Source organism: Solanum lycopersicum, chromosome 3, assembly GCF_036512215.1.
Source record: "Solanum lycopersicum chromosome 3, SLM_r2.1".
Taxonomy (NCBI): domain Eukaryota; kingdom Viridiplantae; phylum Streptophyta; class Magnoliopsida; order Solanales; family Solanaceae; genus Solanum; species Solanum lycopersicum.
The window spans coordinates 30,189,620-30,204,294 of NC_090802.1; positions in this window are offsets into that span (position 1 = coordinate 30,189,620).

Sequence of the window (14,675 nt, forward strand, 5' to 3'; positions counted from 1 at the left end):
CAAGTGAAATACAAAGAAAAGTTGTTTAAAAACATGTTGTAAACTTTGTCTGTATACATAGATACAATTAACTCTGATATGTACGTAAAAATAAAAATACACTGATGCATATGAATATACAATTACTTCCGTGGGAGTTTATCTAACCGGCAAGAATCACATAAAAGCTATAATAATGATACAACGATCTACCGCTGCCAGCGCATCTTATACTCTACCAAACGTCAGAATTGCCTAATGGATCCACATAGTTTTATGGAGATGTGAGTAATCTGAACTCATGCTCGTCCCCAATTCGGTGCTCAATACTACTCCTAAAATACTAGATCATATGTTTTTAGAACATACTTCTTCTGTAATTTGAGATTAGTAATCAAAACTTAGCTCAAAGGCTAACTTGGAAGTCTTAGTTTCCCTTCTTTCTTCATTTTAGAAAGTTATACCCTTTTCTGAAAACTAGCCCGAAGGCTCTTTGGAAATATCAGTTTCCATTTTTGTTTAAATGTGAAAACATTTCTTTTAAGCCTCTTTGGGAATACATACCCGTATACTTCATTGATGAAAAATTCAACTTTACTCTTTACTGAACTCAACTCTTAAGTCATAGAACAAAATTAAAATGTTTGTAACGCTTATGAAAACTTGAAATGAACTTCTCTTACCTAACTCTTGACTTTGATCTTAGCACTTACTTGAATTTACTCTTAACTGATCCTTGAATTAAATTATGGACTCATGGATTATGATTTGTGGTTAAGAAGACTCCATTATGTTTAGGAATGATTTCGAATAGCTAAACTTTAGAAAAGTGACTAAATCACCATCTTGGAACAAGTCCACGACGTGGAGATGCACCTAAATAATTGTTTACGAAATCAAATTTTGTGATAGGGGAGTTCGCGTCCTCTCTGCGACGTGGAGCAACATTTGTTCACTCAGGGAACAGGTCCGCCACGTGAACCAAGTACTTGTTCCCTTGTATGACTTTTTCCTCTTCATTTTCCTCTTCATTTTTTCCTAAACTTGACTGTTGTTTTCAAATTCATTTTAGATCCCAATATACAACATATATAATCAAGAACCTAACTCCAAAAAACTCTAAATTTCAATGGAAAGATCTTATTAACTCAAAAATTCAGCCCAATTCAAGAACAACATTCAAATTCAAGAACAAAAGTCAAGAACATCAACTTTCAATCTTTACAGGATGAATTTCATTGAATTAAAAATGTTTGGCGCATGGGTGAAAAAACCCAACCACTATGAGAGACTGACATACCTTTTTAGGGATCACCTATTGTGTTCTTTCTCCATAAGACCTAATGTTAAATTCTCAAACTTTGAAAAGTGAACCAAGTCTAGTTTTTACCCCAATTAGTCCCTTAAAACTAATTAATTTAATTGGGTAAGGAAAAGACCAATTTAACCTTTTAATTCCCGTATTGGACATTTCCTTAATCTAACAATCCAACTTCTAAAAGGCAAAACTCACTCATCTGAATTTGAAATTTTACAAACTCGGTGGGATTGGAAAGATCGTTCTAAGACCTCTCCAACCATATCTTGAACTACAACTTATACTTCATGAGCTAGGAGTTATAGTTGTTTGAATTTGACTAAAAACTCACTTTACTTGCTTACCAAATTTCTTGGCTTTCAATTTACTTCCAAAAACAACTATTTCTGATTTCTAAACTTCCTTCTAGTTCTTTTTAGTTGCGTGATATTACAGTCCATGTCCCCAATAAGAATTGCTGCCCAACCCTCTTTGCTTGATATATGGCCCAACCTAGCCACAAATAAACTCATCTTACTCCTCATATCCTTAACTATCTTCGGAGCATAACAGGATAGTTGGGTGAACTTCAACCATATTCATGAACACTTAGATAATCCTGCTTAAGTGTTAGGAACTCACGTACCTTGTCCTCTTTCAGTTTTTGGGGAATGAAACGCCCTAAGAAAGTTTTCTCAAAATACGCCCAACTTGCTTGAATACCTTTTCTAATTTTGTCAGTGAAGTTCTCTGGATCCTTAGTAGTATTAGAACTAGTGAAGCTTGGAGGAGTCATCCTCGAGAACTCCCAAATCCTTGAAGTGGCAACCCTTCTTATCGAGCTCCTCTTTGCTAACCAACCTGGTTAGTCACAGCTTGACTTAGCATCCTAATTGACTCTCTGAACTTAGCATTGGTAACTTCCCCTTGAGGTTGCACTTCAGGTGCATTAGGTAACTCTTGTTCCTAAACATTCCTTCTAGTTGGATGACCTCTAACTACTCTTCGTGGAGGCATGATTATCTGAAAACACGTGCATGTACGAGTTAGTAGGAAACTTTTAGAGATAAAACTCTAATGCACGAAAAGAATGTGAAAGAAGTAAGATTGTTCCTAAATGTTGCAGCCTCCTAATTATAGATGTGGTGCGCTTCAAACCGATAACTAGGACTCTACAAACACGACTTCATAGACTCCCTATGACTATTGAACTTTGATATCAAGTTTGTTAAGCCCTGAGCCTACATCTTGGGCAGGACTGACACTTGATGACCATTATTGTCCCCAAGCGAATCCTTGGCCAGAATTACTTACTCAGCGAAAGACAATATTCATTTTGTAACAACCCAAAAAATGAATAGGATAAATACTTAAGGTGCCAAGAATGCTTGCGATTAGACCAAGGTTCACACGGATTGATACGCATAGAACCAAACCTCAGAACCCTTACTACGATCAAGTCAACTAACTAGGAGTTAGTTGAGCTTGGAAAGGTTGGAACCAACCATGTGAGGCTCTTGAAAATAAAGATCTAATCGAAAGAGTCTTTACCAGACTTAAAAGAAGAAATTTTAAGTTTTGAGGGTCCAGGGGTAAAATGGTCTTTTCCAGGCAAAGGGTAATATTGTAATTACCCTAAGGAATTAATAAATAAATTAATTAATTTAATTAAAAGATCAATTTGGGTTGGGGCGATCCGAAGTAACCCATTTTCGCAAATAGGGTGCTACTCAGGTTCGAGCCCCACTAGAAGTCATCAATTAAAATCTGATTCATTAAGGATAAAATGGTCCTTTCACGTATTAGTTGAAATAATCCAATTTATATTAATTTAATTAAATCCTATTTTCACTAAGTCTTGAATTAAGACTCCTAAACCTATGCTAACACTCTCCTAATCACGTTTATCACCTCTCCACGTTCAAAAAAGATAAAAAAAACCTCTTGTTCTCTCTGCCAATTAACGTGAAGAAACAGAAACTTTGAAAAAAAATTCTTCACACTTGAAGAACTCACTAAAAAGTCTAAGAAACCAAGTTAATCAAAAACGTTAAGACAAGGGAGATTTCTGTCGAGTTGGTGGTGGAACTTTAGGTGAATTGGGCGTGGTTTTGGAGACAAGTTTGGGCAGCAACTTCAAGCTTGAACAATGTCAAAAGGTATGGGTTTCTTCTCTCTTGGTCCCCTTCCCAAGAGGCCCCTTACGATTCAAACTATTCACTTCGAAACTAAGGTTGTTCCCCTTTGTATGTCCTTGTTCCTAGCTCCTAAACGAATTTGTAGGATGGGTATGTTGTGCTGGTAGATTTAGGCATGAATGATGTGTTTATATTAAATGTGAATATGTTTATATGAGGGAAATTACGAAGATGATAATCAAAGTGAAAAAAAAGGTGTGTGTGTGTACGTTGGCAGTGTGCTTGGCCACTGTTTTGGGTTCGTTTAAGACATCTATTTCTTGAGTATTTTATGTGTAAAATGTGTAGGCAATGTGATGCTCATTGTAATGAAATATGGTTGGTTGAACAACAATCTTTTAGCCAAATAAACTTATGAAAGATGTGACTAAAGATAAGTTGAAGAATGACAAAATTTTTCCAGATTTGTGCACTCTCTAATGAAGCTAAAATCTGGGTTTAAAAGGGAAAATAAAATAAGTGAGGTCAATGGGAATTGAACCCAAGAGCTCACATGTTAAGAAGGCTGAAAAAGAAAGAAATAAAACGTGAAGGGGCTAAGGGGAATCGAACCCCTTAGCTACTGGTTTCGCGAGACAAGGGAAAGGAAAATGGGGCTGGGGGAATTCGAACCTGGCTAACTGGAATTCGCCACAAATAAAAAGAAATGGGGTTGGGGGGGATCGAACTCGCGAACTGGGGGAAGGAGGAGGAGAAAAATAAATCAAACAAATAAGTGGAAGGCACGGGATTTGAACCCACGACCTCCAGGCAACGAGTGGAGGAGAGAAAATTAAAGAAAAGGGAATGGGAGGCGTGGGAATTGAACCCATGACCTCAAGGCTGAAAAGAAAAGGCGAAATTAACTAAGAAATAAAGTGAGGCTGTGGGGGTTCGATCCCACAACCTCACTGCCGCTCGCTCAATTTAATTAAAATAAAGTTAGAGAGGCTGTGGGGGTTCGAACCAACCACTTCACAGCCTCAACGAAATTAAAATTTAAATAAGGAGGTTGTGGGCGTTCGAACCCACAACTTCCCTATGCAAGCGAAATTAATACAAAAATACAAGAGGTTGTGAGGGTTTGATCCCACAACCTCTTGGTTTAGGCGAGAATGGGCAACATGAGGCTAATGAAAATTAAAAGGGGTTGTGGGGGTTCGAACCCATAACCCTTCGGCCAACCTAAGAGCAAAATTAAGTAGACAATTAATCCTTCGATGTTAATGTAGGGATTTAATTTAGAGTTCTAATGTTATTAATATTAGAAATAAAATCAATGAAAAATATAAATGATATCCAAGTGACTAAAACTTGGATTTCCTTGCCCAATCTTCCGTATTGATACATAAGTCATACGTCAATAAAATATCCAAGAATAATGCCACCTACTCAGATAAAAATCAAGATCTTGGCATATATACAAGATACATAAATCTTGTACTACATAATCTTAGGAAAGTAAGAATCACTTAAAGAACTATGAATGAAGCCCCATGGCTTGTATGTATAGACACATAAGTCTAACATACGTTCAAAAGTAAGTGAATGTAAGATGTATGTAATGAGATGATGAACCCTAACAGGGTTAAATATGAGTGTAAAATACACTAAGTGGCCAAGTGCATTGGCATATGATGAGATGAACTATGAAATGGTGAAATGACATTCACGTAATAATATGTGAGTAACTATGAAATATAAAGGTGCTAATGATAAAGAATGTGGTGACAACATGACATGAGGCTAATGTATATGATGAGAGCAGTCTGAAATGAGCCTAAATAAATGTCACCAATACGTACGCACCAATGAGAGTGTAAAATAACAAAGAGACCAGTCTCTATGAACACTCTAAAGAAAAAATTGAGCTTACCACACTTAATACTAATGATGAGATGAGATATCATCTCATGAGCTATGATGTCCTCATACTAGAAGCCAACTTGCATGACGTATGTGATGAATGTAATGGAATTTTATACTGAGTACCGATAGGATAGCTATGAGCGGTGATGCCTTCTTTCAGGAAGGGCGGAGATTCACATAACTCTCATGAGATGAGATTGTTCAGCGTGCCGGGTATGGATCTCCTTATATCTCCTAGTCTTCGAACCTATAATGCCAATATAGGGATCTAGCGGGGTTCAATTTCCATGTACGCTAGCATGTTTTGGATCACTTTAGCCGGTGATTCCACCTCTTTTTGGTATGTGGGAGACGCTGGATTTCATGATGCTCATATGATCTATGCCGGTTAAAGTTAAAGTTTTGAATGAATGAATGAGGCCAACCTCAAATGAAGCACATAATGAAATGAATGATACCAAAGGTGTTAGGATAGGATAATCAAGAGGTGGGATAGACTCAGGTAATGACATTAGGTTATTCCTGATCATTGCACAACAAACCCGATGAAGTACACCCTAGGTATAGTTGGTGTTTACACTGGCCTATGAATGAAATGAAATGAATTACGTATGAATGAATGAAACAGACTCTGTGTTTGCTAATGAAGACTCCCTAGTTGAGGTCCCATATGTTGAGCCCTCATTTTGGAAAGTTTTAATGTCAAGTCCATGATTCCAAGGTCTCATGGCATATGAATGAATGATGTGAAAGAAGTTATTGTGTTATATGTTATGTGTTATGGTATGTACTATATGAAGATGTTACGTGATGTGTGCAATATGACTTGACCTCCAAAAATCATGTCGTTAGGAAAGAGCTATTATTTCTCATGCATGTCCTTGGTTTGTGCTTGAATATACTCATACTTAGTACAAGTGTGTACTAACCCTATACATTTATACTATTTTAGGTGCAGGCACAAGTGGGCGATAGAGCTACAAGATCATTGTTGCAGCTATCCGGACGCTAGCATTCATCCAGAGTTCGGTAGGTCCTCATGCTACCGAGGATGCTACTGTTTTATATTCTAGCTTAGTTTTAGAGTTGAGCTAGTGGAGCATGTTCCACTAGTGTTTCTTTCCTGTTTTTTATTTAGACTATGTATTGGTGCCATTTTGGCAATTATACACCTAATAAGAATTGAACTATTTCTTTCAGTTGCTTATCTCTTAATATTAGATGGTTGATGGTGAACAATTACGTATTAACGAGAATGTTTTATAAGTATGTTAAGAAACAAAAATTTTCAAATTTACTGCTAAAATTAACCTATGTAAAGTACGAATGACGTAAATAGGCTTGTCTGCGACCTCTGAGAGGTCAACGACGCTGGTCTCGTCTGGGGTCTAGATTCCAGTCGTGACACATTTCTATAAGGATCAGTGAACTCAATCGAGTTGATTAAGTATAATAACTGATAATGCTTTGAAGATTAACATTCAACTTAGCCAAAAGTAGCAATGCAAGTCTTAACAGTAAGAAATAATAATGAAAATACTCAAAGGGCTAACTTATGACTGTCTATACAACCTCTAGAACAACTGAGATTGATGTTGAGATAAACCCCACATCATCATAATGAACTAACTAGAAAGCAATGAACATAGGTCCTCCAGAATGCAAGGAGACTCACCAACTGACTCTAAACTGCTTACTGGATCAACGGTGCGCTGAAATGCTAATCCTAGTTACTCTTGTCTGCATCATAAGACGATGTAGGCCAACTGGCTTCAGTACATTGAATGTACGAGTACGTGAGTTGGAATTCTAAACAACATAGGCTTGAAAGGAATTTGAAAGAAAATGAAGAACTTATGTCGCTTAACTCAACTTAACACAATTAAACTAATTTCAATATGAAGCAATTTAAAACAAGTGCATTACAAAGAAAAGTTGTTTAAACATGGTCTCAACTCTGTGTGTATACAAAGATCCAAATAAATCTAAGAAGTATGTTAAAATACAAATAAACTGATGTATGTAAAAACACAATAACTTTTGTAGAATTTTCTCTAACCGACCACCATCACATAAGAGTTATAGTGATGATACAACGATCTACCTCACACTGCCAGCGCATCCTATGATTGGCCAAAATTATAGGACCAGAACTGCCTAATGGATACACTAGTCTACTGTGAAGATGATTCATGTATAAAGTATGACCCTTTTCTATACATGGTGTCTACGTGATTTTATGGAGATGTGAGTTATCTGAACTAATGTTCGTCCCCAATTCGGTGTTCAATACTACTCCAAAAAATATACCGGCTCTTATGTTTTAAAAACACACTTCTTTTGTGATTTGAGATCAGTGCTCAAAACTTAGCTCAAAGGCTATCTTAAAAATCCCAGTTTCTCGTCTTGCTTCATTTAGAAAGTTATTTCTCTTTTCTGAAAACTAGCCCAACGCTCTTTGGAGATCTCCCATTCTTATTTAAATGTGAACATTTTAAATCTCTTTGGGAATATATCGTACCCATATACTTCTTTGAAAGAATATACTCAACTATTTACTCTTTGTTTAGCTTGAAACTTAAGTCTTTAAACAAGATTAAAACATTTGTTAAAGACTCTTGAAAACTCTATAAACTTTGTTTTGACTTGCTCTTAACTTTCCTTGAATTAGATTATGGATTCAAGGTTCATGATCTAATGTTTATGGATGATTTTATGATGTTTAGATGTACCTTAGAGTGTTGAAATTAACTAGAAAAGATGGGTATATCACTAAGGAACTAATATGAAAAGATGGGGAGCAAATAAGGAGAACTAGCATCTCGGTGCTCTGAAAGAAGAGGGGCGCCAACCCTCAAACTTTAGAGAGCTATTTGTGGAGCTTTGGCTGGCGCGACGCGCCAGAGGCCAATGTTCATAGGAACTTTTGTGGTGCTTTTGTAGGCGCGGCACCCCAAGCCTTTCCCAGAAAACTTCGGACTTTCTCTTTCGTTTTTCATCTCTAAACCCTCTAAACTTCCATGGTTCTTACCCCCAAACACTTATGATCATTATTACCCTCAACATATTATAGATTTAACTCCATAACTAGGGTTGTGGGAACCATACGCAAATAATGAGGTAAAACCTAACTAAAATAACAATTCTAGAATAGTGTCTTGCATGTATTGATAATTCTTTCGCATAGAAGTCTTTTTAACGGATGGACAACGTTAGAACTCGCCTTAATGATACTTGCCGGACCAAGGAGGTAGATAATAGGAAAAGAAATATCAACATAGATTTAGTGTATACTATCTAATAGGCTAGTATTGATTGGTACGAGGTAATAACTTAGTCAAATATCGAATACGATGCTTAATATGAGGTAAAGATAAGGGTTAGGATAGCAACACATGTAGCCGGGCCAAGGTGCGGAGTGAAATTTTCTAGACGCCGGACCAAGGAATTAGAAATACATAACTTATCACTTTGCATGCAAGATACTAGGAAAGAATTCTTATAGTTAGACTTATCAAGTTATGAACTTGTGGGAAACACGTAAACCCTAGTTACTTTGATTAATTGATTAAACTCCAACATTTGAAGTTGTTAGTTGTCTCCTTTTATTTCGCTAGTTATTTTCATTTATTTAGGAATAGAAACCCCCTTTTTATCATTTTTGCTTTCCAAGGAAATAATTGACTGAACAATAGTAATTATAGATTGAAGTTAAGTCTAAACTATTTTTCTCGTGGGAACGATCCCAACCTCGCTAGTTGGGTTATTTACTTGACACGGCCACTTTACTTCTTATTTGAGAAGTAAGTTTGAGCGTATCAATAACTCACTCAGACGAACTTGAAATCGCACAAACTTGGCAGAGTTGGAAAGATCATTCCAAGGTCTTTACTTTTCTATTTGGAAGTACCTCTAACTCATTCTGAGCTAGAAGTTATGACCGTTTGAAAATGACCTAAAACTAACTTTAATTGACTTAGAAATTTCAAGATTTCCTTATACTTTTCAAAAGTATCTATTTCTAGATTTTAAACTTCCTTCTAGTTCTTTCTAGTTGCAAGATATTACACAAAGATACTCAACTTATGGAGTTCATGCGGAATTATATGCATGAACGAATAGACTCAACGGATTATATGCAGAATAATAATTTGGAACTCGTGTAATTGACTCTTCTCATTCTCATACTTACATCCTCAAAACGTATCTCAAATCAATAGCTAATCTAAAAGGATTCGCAAGTGAACTTAAAGACTTTTTAAACTTTATTCTTAACTCTCTCTAAAATGTGAATTATGAATTCAAGAGTTATGGTTCATGATTTAAAGGGTCTCGTGATGACAAAGTAGCCTTATGAATGCATTCTCCCCACTCTCATACTCACTTGCTCGAGTCTTGAAACAAGTTATTAGAATTTGTAGAAGACTCCTAAAAGGGACTTAATCAAAATGTTCGAAAGAACTATCTAGACTTGACTCTCAACTCTACCTTGAATTTGATTTATGAATTCAAGAACGTGATTGGTTATAGGTAGATTGTGCTCTTTAAAAGTGTTTTTTTGATATTTCAACATGAGAAACGATCAAGAAATCACTGTTTGGAAGCAAGTCCATGACATAGAGATGAAATTTAATATTTGGTCGCGAAATAAATTTTTAGGCAGAAGGGTCCGTGACCACTCTGCAATGCGGAGTAAGTTTTTCCAATCCTAAGGTCGCAGACCTGGTACCCTGATTTGGTCGACTTGTTCCTTCTTCATTTCGTAACCCTAATTGTCTAAGTTCAATTCTTTTTCTCAAATCCTCTTGAGATTTGGATACCCAACACATGTACACTAGAATTTAACTCAAAACAGCTCATAAATCGGCATAATAATCCCAAGAACTCCTCAATCTCATCCTAATTTAAGAATAAAAGCATATTTCAAGAACACATATCAAGAATACCAAACTTTCAACTTTCTAGAACGAATTTAACTATGAAATTAATATGATTGACTTGTGGGTGAATAAACTACAAACTATGGAAGCTTATATACCACTTAGATATTAAACCCATGGCGAAAATCAGCTAGAAAACTCAAGAACTTCGACGAACATCGTGATCCTTTACTCTTTTCTTCTCTTTTCTCTTTTTGAACTCTCAACTAAAAACCTAGGCATATATTAAGATTATATAGTTGAACCTAATCAGATTAGACCCCTAAAACCTTACTAAAAATGAATTAAATCTTGTTTGGTATGGAAATAAACAAAATATCCCTCACTATTTTCGGGTAACTTTCTTCAACTAGATAACCTGACTTCAAAAGACAATATCTCACTCATCTGACATCAAAACTAACTCAGTGGCGTGGAAAGATGATTCAAAGGACTTTCATTAGCTACTTGTAGTTTGAAGTTGACCAAAACTTACAAGAGCTTAGGAATGATTCTCTCTAGCTCTTTTTGGAACAAAAGGTGCTATGCGTGTGTGCGTGCGTGCGTGCGTGTGTGCGTGCGTGCGTGCGTGCGTGTGTGTGTGTGTGTGACAACAAAATAATTTATGAAATTCTAAAATAAAGCCAAAAGAAAGGAGAATAAAAGATTATTGGTAATGGAGGCCATAGAGAGGTCTCACATCTCATTCTCTATATTTCTCCTTTATATATATACTAGTATACGTACTCGCGCCTTGCACGGATATTTTAAATATAATAATTTTTAATTTTAAAAATAATTAATATGAATTATTATTTAGTAACAAAAGTGCATGCATAATCATATATAATGTTTAATTTTATATATTCATCTAATGCTAACAAAAAATTTATCCTATTTTACGTGCAATGAGTGTATGTTCTTCAAAGATACCAAACATTATTCTAATAACTTCTCCTTCTTCTAGTATAATGAAGAGTACTAATAGCATATGTAGCATGTTTTCTGTTGATGTTTGTGCTAATTAATTAAATTATAAATTCATAGATCAATATAAATTGTAATATTAAAGATATTGTCTCTACTTTTAGCTAAAATCTAAATATAATTTACAAAGAATGTCTCAACCTCTTTAGCACGCTCATCTCTTGTTAATTCCTGCAAAATAAGACGACTTTCAATTAATCTAATACAATTTCAGAAAATAGGAATGTATAAAATATTGAATTAGTGTGACCAATTAAATAAAAGATACTATAATAAAAATTAGTATGTACCACATAAAAATAAATGATCAAACTAATGTTATACCACATAAGAATAAATTATTTTCGATGCAAATAAAAAATTCGAAAGATTCAAACAATAGATCATCTTCCACTCCGATTTACTATAAGTTTCTTCTTTTATTTTATGGATTTTTAGGTATGTTTAGTCTTTGTAAAATTTTATTCTTTAGTAAATACATATAACTTAACAATGACAAATAATTTTAGAATTCAGTATTAAAAACTTTTAAATTAATTTTATATAAATAATTAATATATTATTTTTAATATTAATTATATTAAGTTAATACGTTATAAGCACCACCAACATGATATTATGAGTATAACATAAAATATATATATGAAAAATTATTTTAAATCAATTCTAATTTAAAATTTTGAAAACAATAATATCATTTATTATTGTAGATTTAAATACATGTGGAAAGAATTTATACATGAAAATTTAGAAACAATAAGAATAAAGATGATTAAAAAAAGAAATTACTCAACACTCCTCATCCTCATTCTCAAGTACTCGAGTCTTAAAAAATAAGTTTTAAAAGTTTGTAAAGACTTCTCGAAATAACTCAAACGACTCTCTCAAACTCGGCTCTTAATCTTTTCTTGAACTTAACTTATGAATTCAAGAGTTACTATTCATGATATGAAGGACCTCGTAATGATTAAATATAACTTAGATCGCTAGGATTAAGAAAGGAATGAAAGCTCAACTTAAAGGAACAAGTATTGATCGAAGGACAAAAAAGAAAATTGTGCTGAAGCTCAATGCATCCCTGGCGCACCATGCTAGCCTCCACTTACTGGGGTTGGTTTGTGGCGCAATGCAAGCGTGCTGCCCCAATCCTCTTGGCCAATGTGGTGCACGCCCAGCTCCTCCCTAGAGTATTCAGACGATTTAGTAAAAACATTTAAAGATGATGAGGAAAGGAAAAGACCAAAGTATCCTTATTAGTTTGGGTAAATATCCTTAATTGGACAGACTGACTTCAAACCGGCATATGTTCGACATTCGAACTTGAAAATTAGCAAATTCGATAATTTTAAAAAAAGATAATTCAATTACCTTTCATTTGATATCTTATGAACTAAGCTACCAAAATGAGACTACTAAGCTATCTGTTCTTTGAAAACAAGTTTTGATAAAAAAAAATGCATATATAGTTGAATATGAGAATGCAGAATGATGAACCATCAAAATAATTTACTAACTAGTACTTAGTTAATCACTAGAAGTTACATAAATAACTTTTAGGGGCAATTATTATTGCTAATTACTCAATATTCTACAGGCAATTAAGCAATAGTGGGTAAACACCACCTTTTTGGTGGCAAAAATTCTAGGGTTTGGATCTCTCTCTTCCTATTTCTTTTAGGGGTCTAAAGTAATCCCAAGACGTAACTCACATTGCTCCGGTCTATTTGATGGTCCGTTACTTCGATTGTTTGTTTCAGTCAGTTTTGATTCTTATGCTCTGTTTTGTCCCATTGTTTGGATGGATGTTTATAATTCTTCTCCCCACTGTTACGTTTTGGTGGTTACAATTCTCCTAGCTATTTTTCATTGATTTATGCTATTTTCGAGTGCTATGTTTTTTTTTTGTGTGTAGAAAATGGTACATTCTGTGTTATAAGTCTACTTGTTTGCTGATTGATGGTGTTTTGCTTATGTTTCAGATTCTTTCATCCGATGTTCTAATTTCATTCGTCTTGGTGTAATTTTCCCTTCTAACACACATATTTCTCTCTTAGATATTGACTATTGTTGTGCTTTTGATAAGTTGGTTTCATTGAATGGTCTATGTATAATTGATAACTTCATTGCATCACTGCCTTGTATGTATGTCTTATGCACGCTATCCAGATTCATATAGGTGTTTTGTTCATTTTTACAGTTCTAACTTACATTTTGGTTTAAATATTTTTGACATGTTGTTCTAACTTCCCTGTTATTTATACTGTATCTATACAAAACAAGTCAATCCATTTGTTTGAGATAAATCCTATTGCCATTGTCAAAATTTGACATTATTTTTCCCAAAATTTGTTGTTAGTCGCCTACTTCTTACCAAGTTGAAATGCATAGTCCTAGCTTCAAATATGTTTGGTTGTGACTTGTGATCAATAGATTTTAACTGATATTGGTTCATTATGTGATTTATTGTTTGCCTATTTCCATGAATCAATCGATTCACAATGTTTGATTTCATTTAGAAATTCTAGTGGCCAAATTCATGCCTACACTTCTCCTGTTTCTAGTTATAATACTCTGTGTTAACACAACATGGCTTAAGTTTCAATGTTTCAAATATTGCAACAACTTTGCTAGCTTCATAGTGGAAGGACTAGTTTTAATTAGGCTTGGCGAAATGGTAGAGTTTCTGTTCAAGCTTTGATAACACATGTACAGTGTGGTGATAACATAACGTCTTTTGGAACTGTTGATTTTGCAAAAGGACAGCTTGAGGGTGGTGGTAGATCAATCACTTCTAGACAACGTAGATGGATTTATGGACTTATGTGCTATAATTTGCACTTGTAGACTTTTGAGCTATAGTTTGCATTTGAGAGTGTTTAAGGCCTTTCCTGAGTTGTATTGGCACATCTAAGATGTGGTTAATTGATTTTGGTAATATTTGTTTATTAGTTCATACAGACTAATAATTAAGCAGGACCTACTTTAAAGGGATCCTTTCTTCTCTGATCGCCAAAAATCAATCATAAATAGATGAATATTTGTACTTTGAATAAGAATATGATCCATAACTCTCTCCTGCAAAAGAACCTAACATCTAAGTTAGAAAACCATGCTATGTGAATAACCAGAGATAAGGAGAAGCGTGCAGGTTAATGACAAGCATCTTTGATGACGTGACAGTCTCAACAAAGAATATGAAAAAAATACTTTTTCTGCTGAGTGTTTCTGATCAAATTAACAAGGACTTCAACTTTGGTATCCACAATTTCAGATGATTATACTGATGATTACATTGCCCCCCCCCCCCCCGTCAAAAGGTACGTTTCACTCAATATGAAACATGAAAATATTGTTAGATATTCAATAAGTTGTTTGGTAATTTGATCTCTTAAGCAACCACTTAACAGGACGTTGATGGAATGAAGAGAAGTTTCTATTACTGCTTGA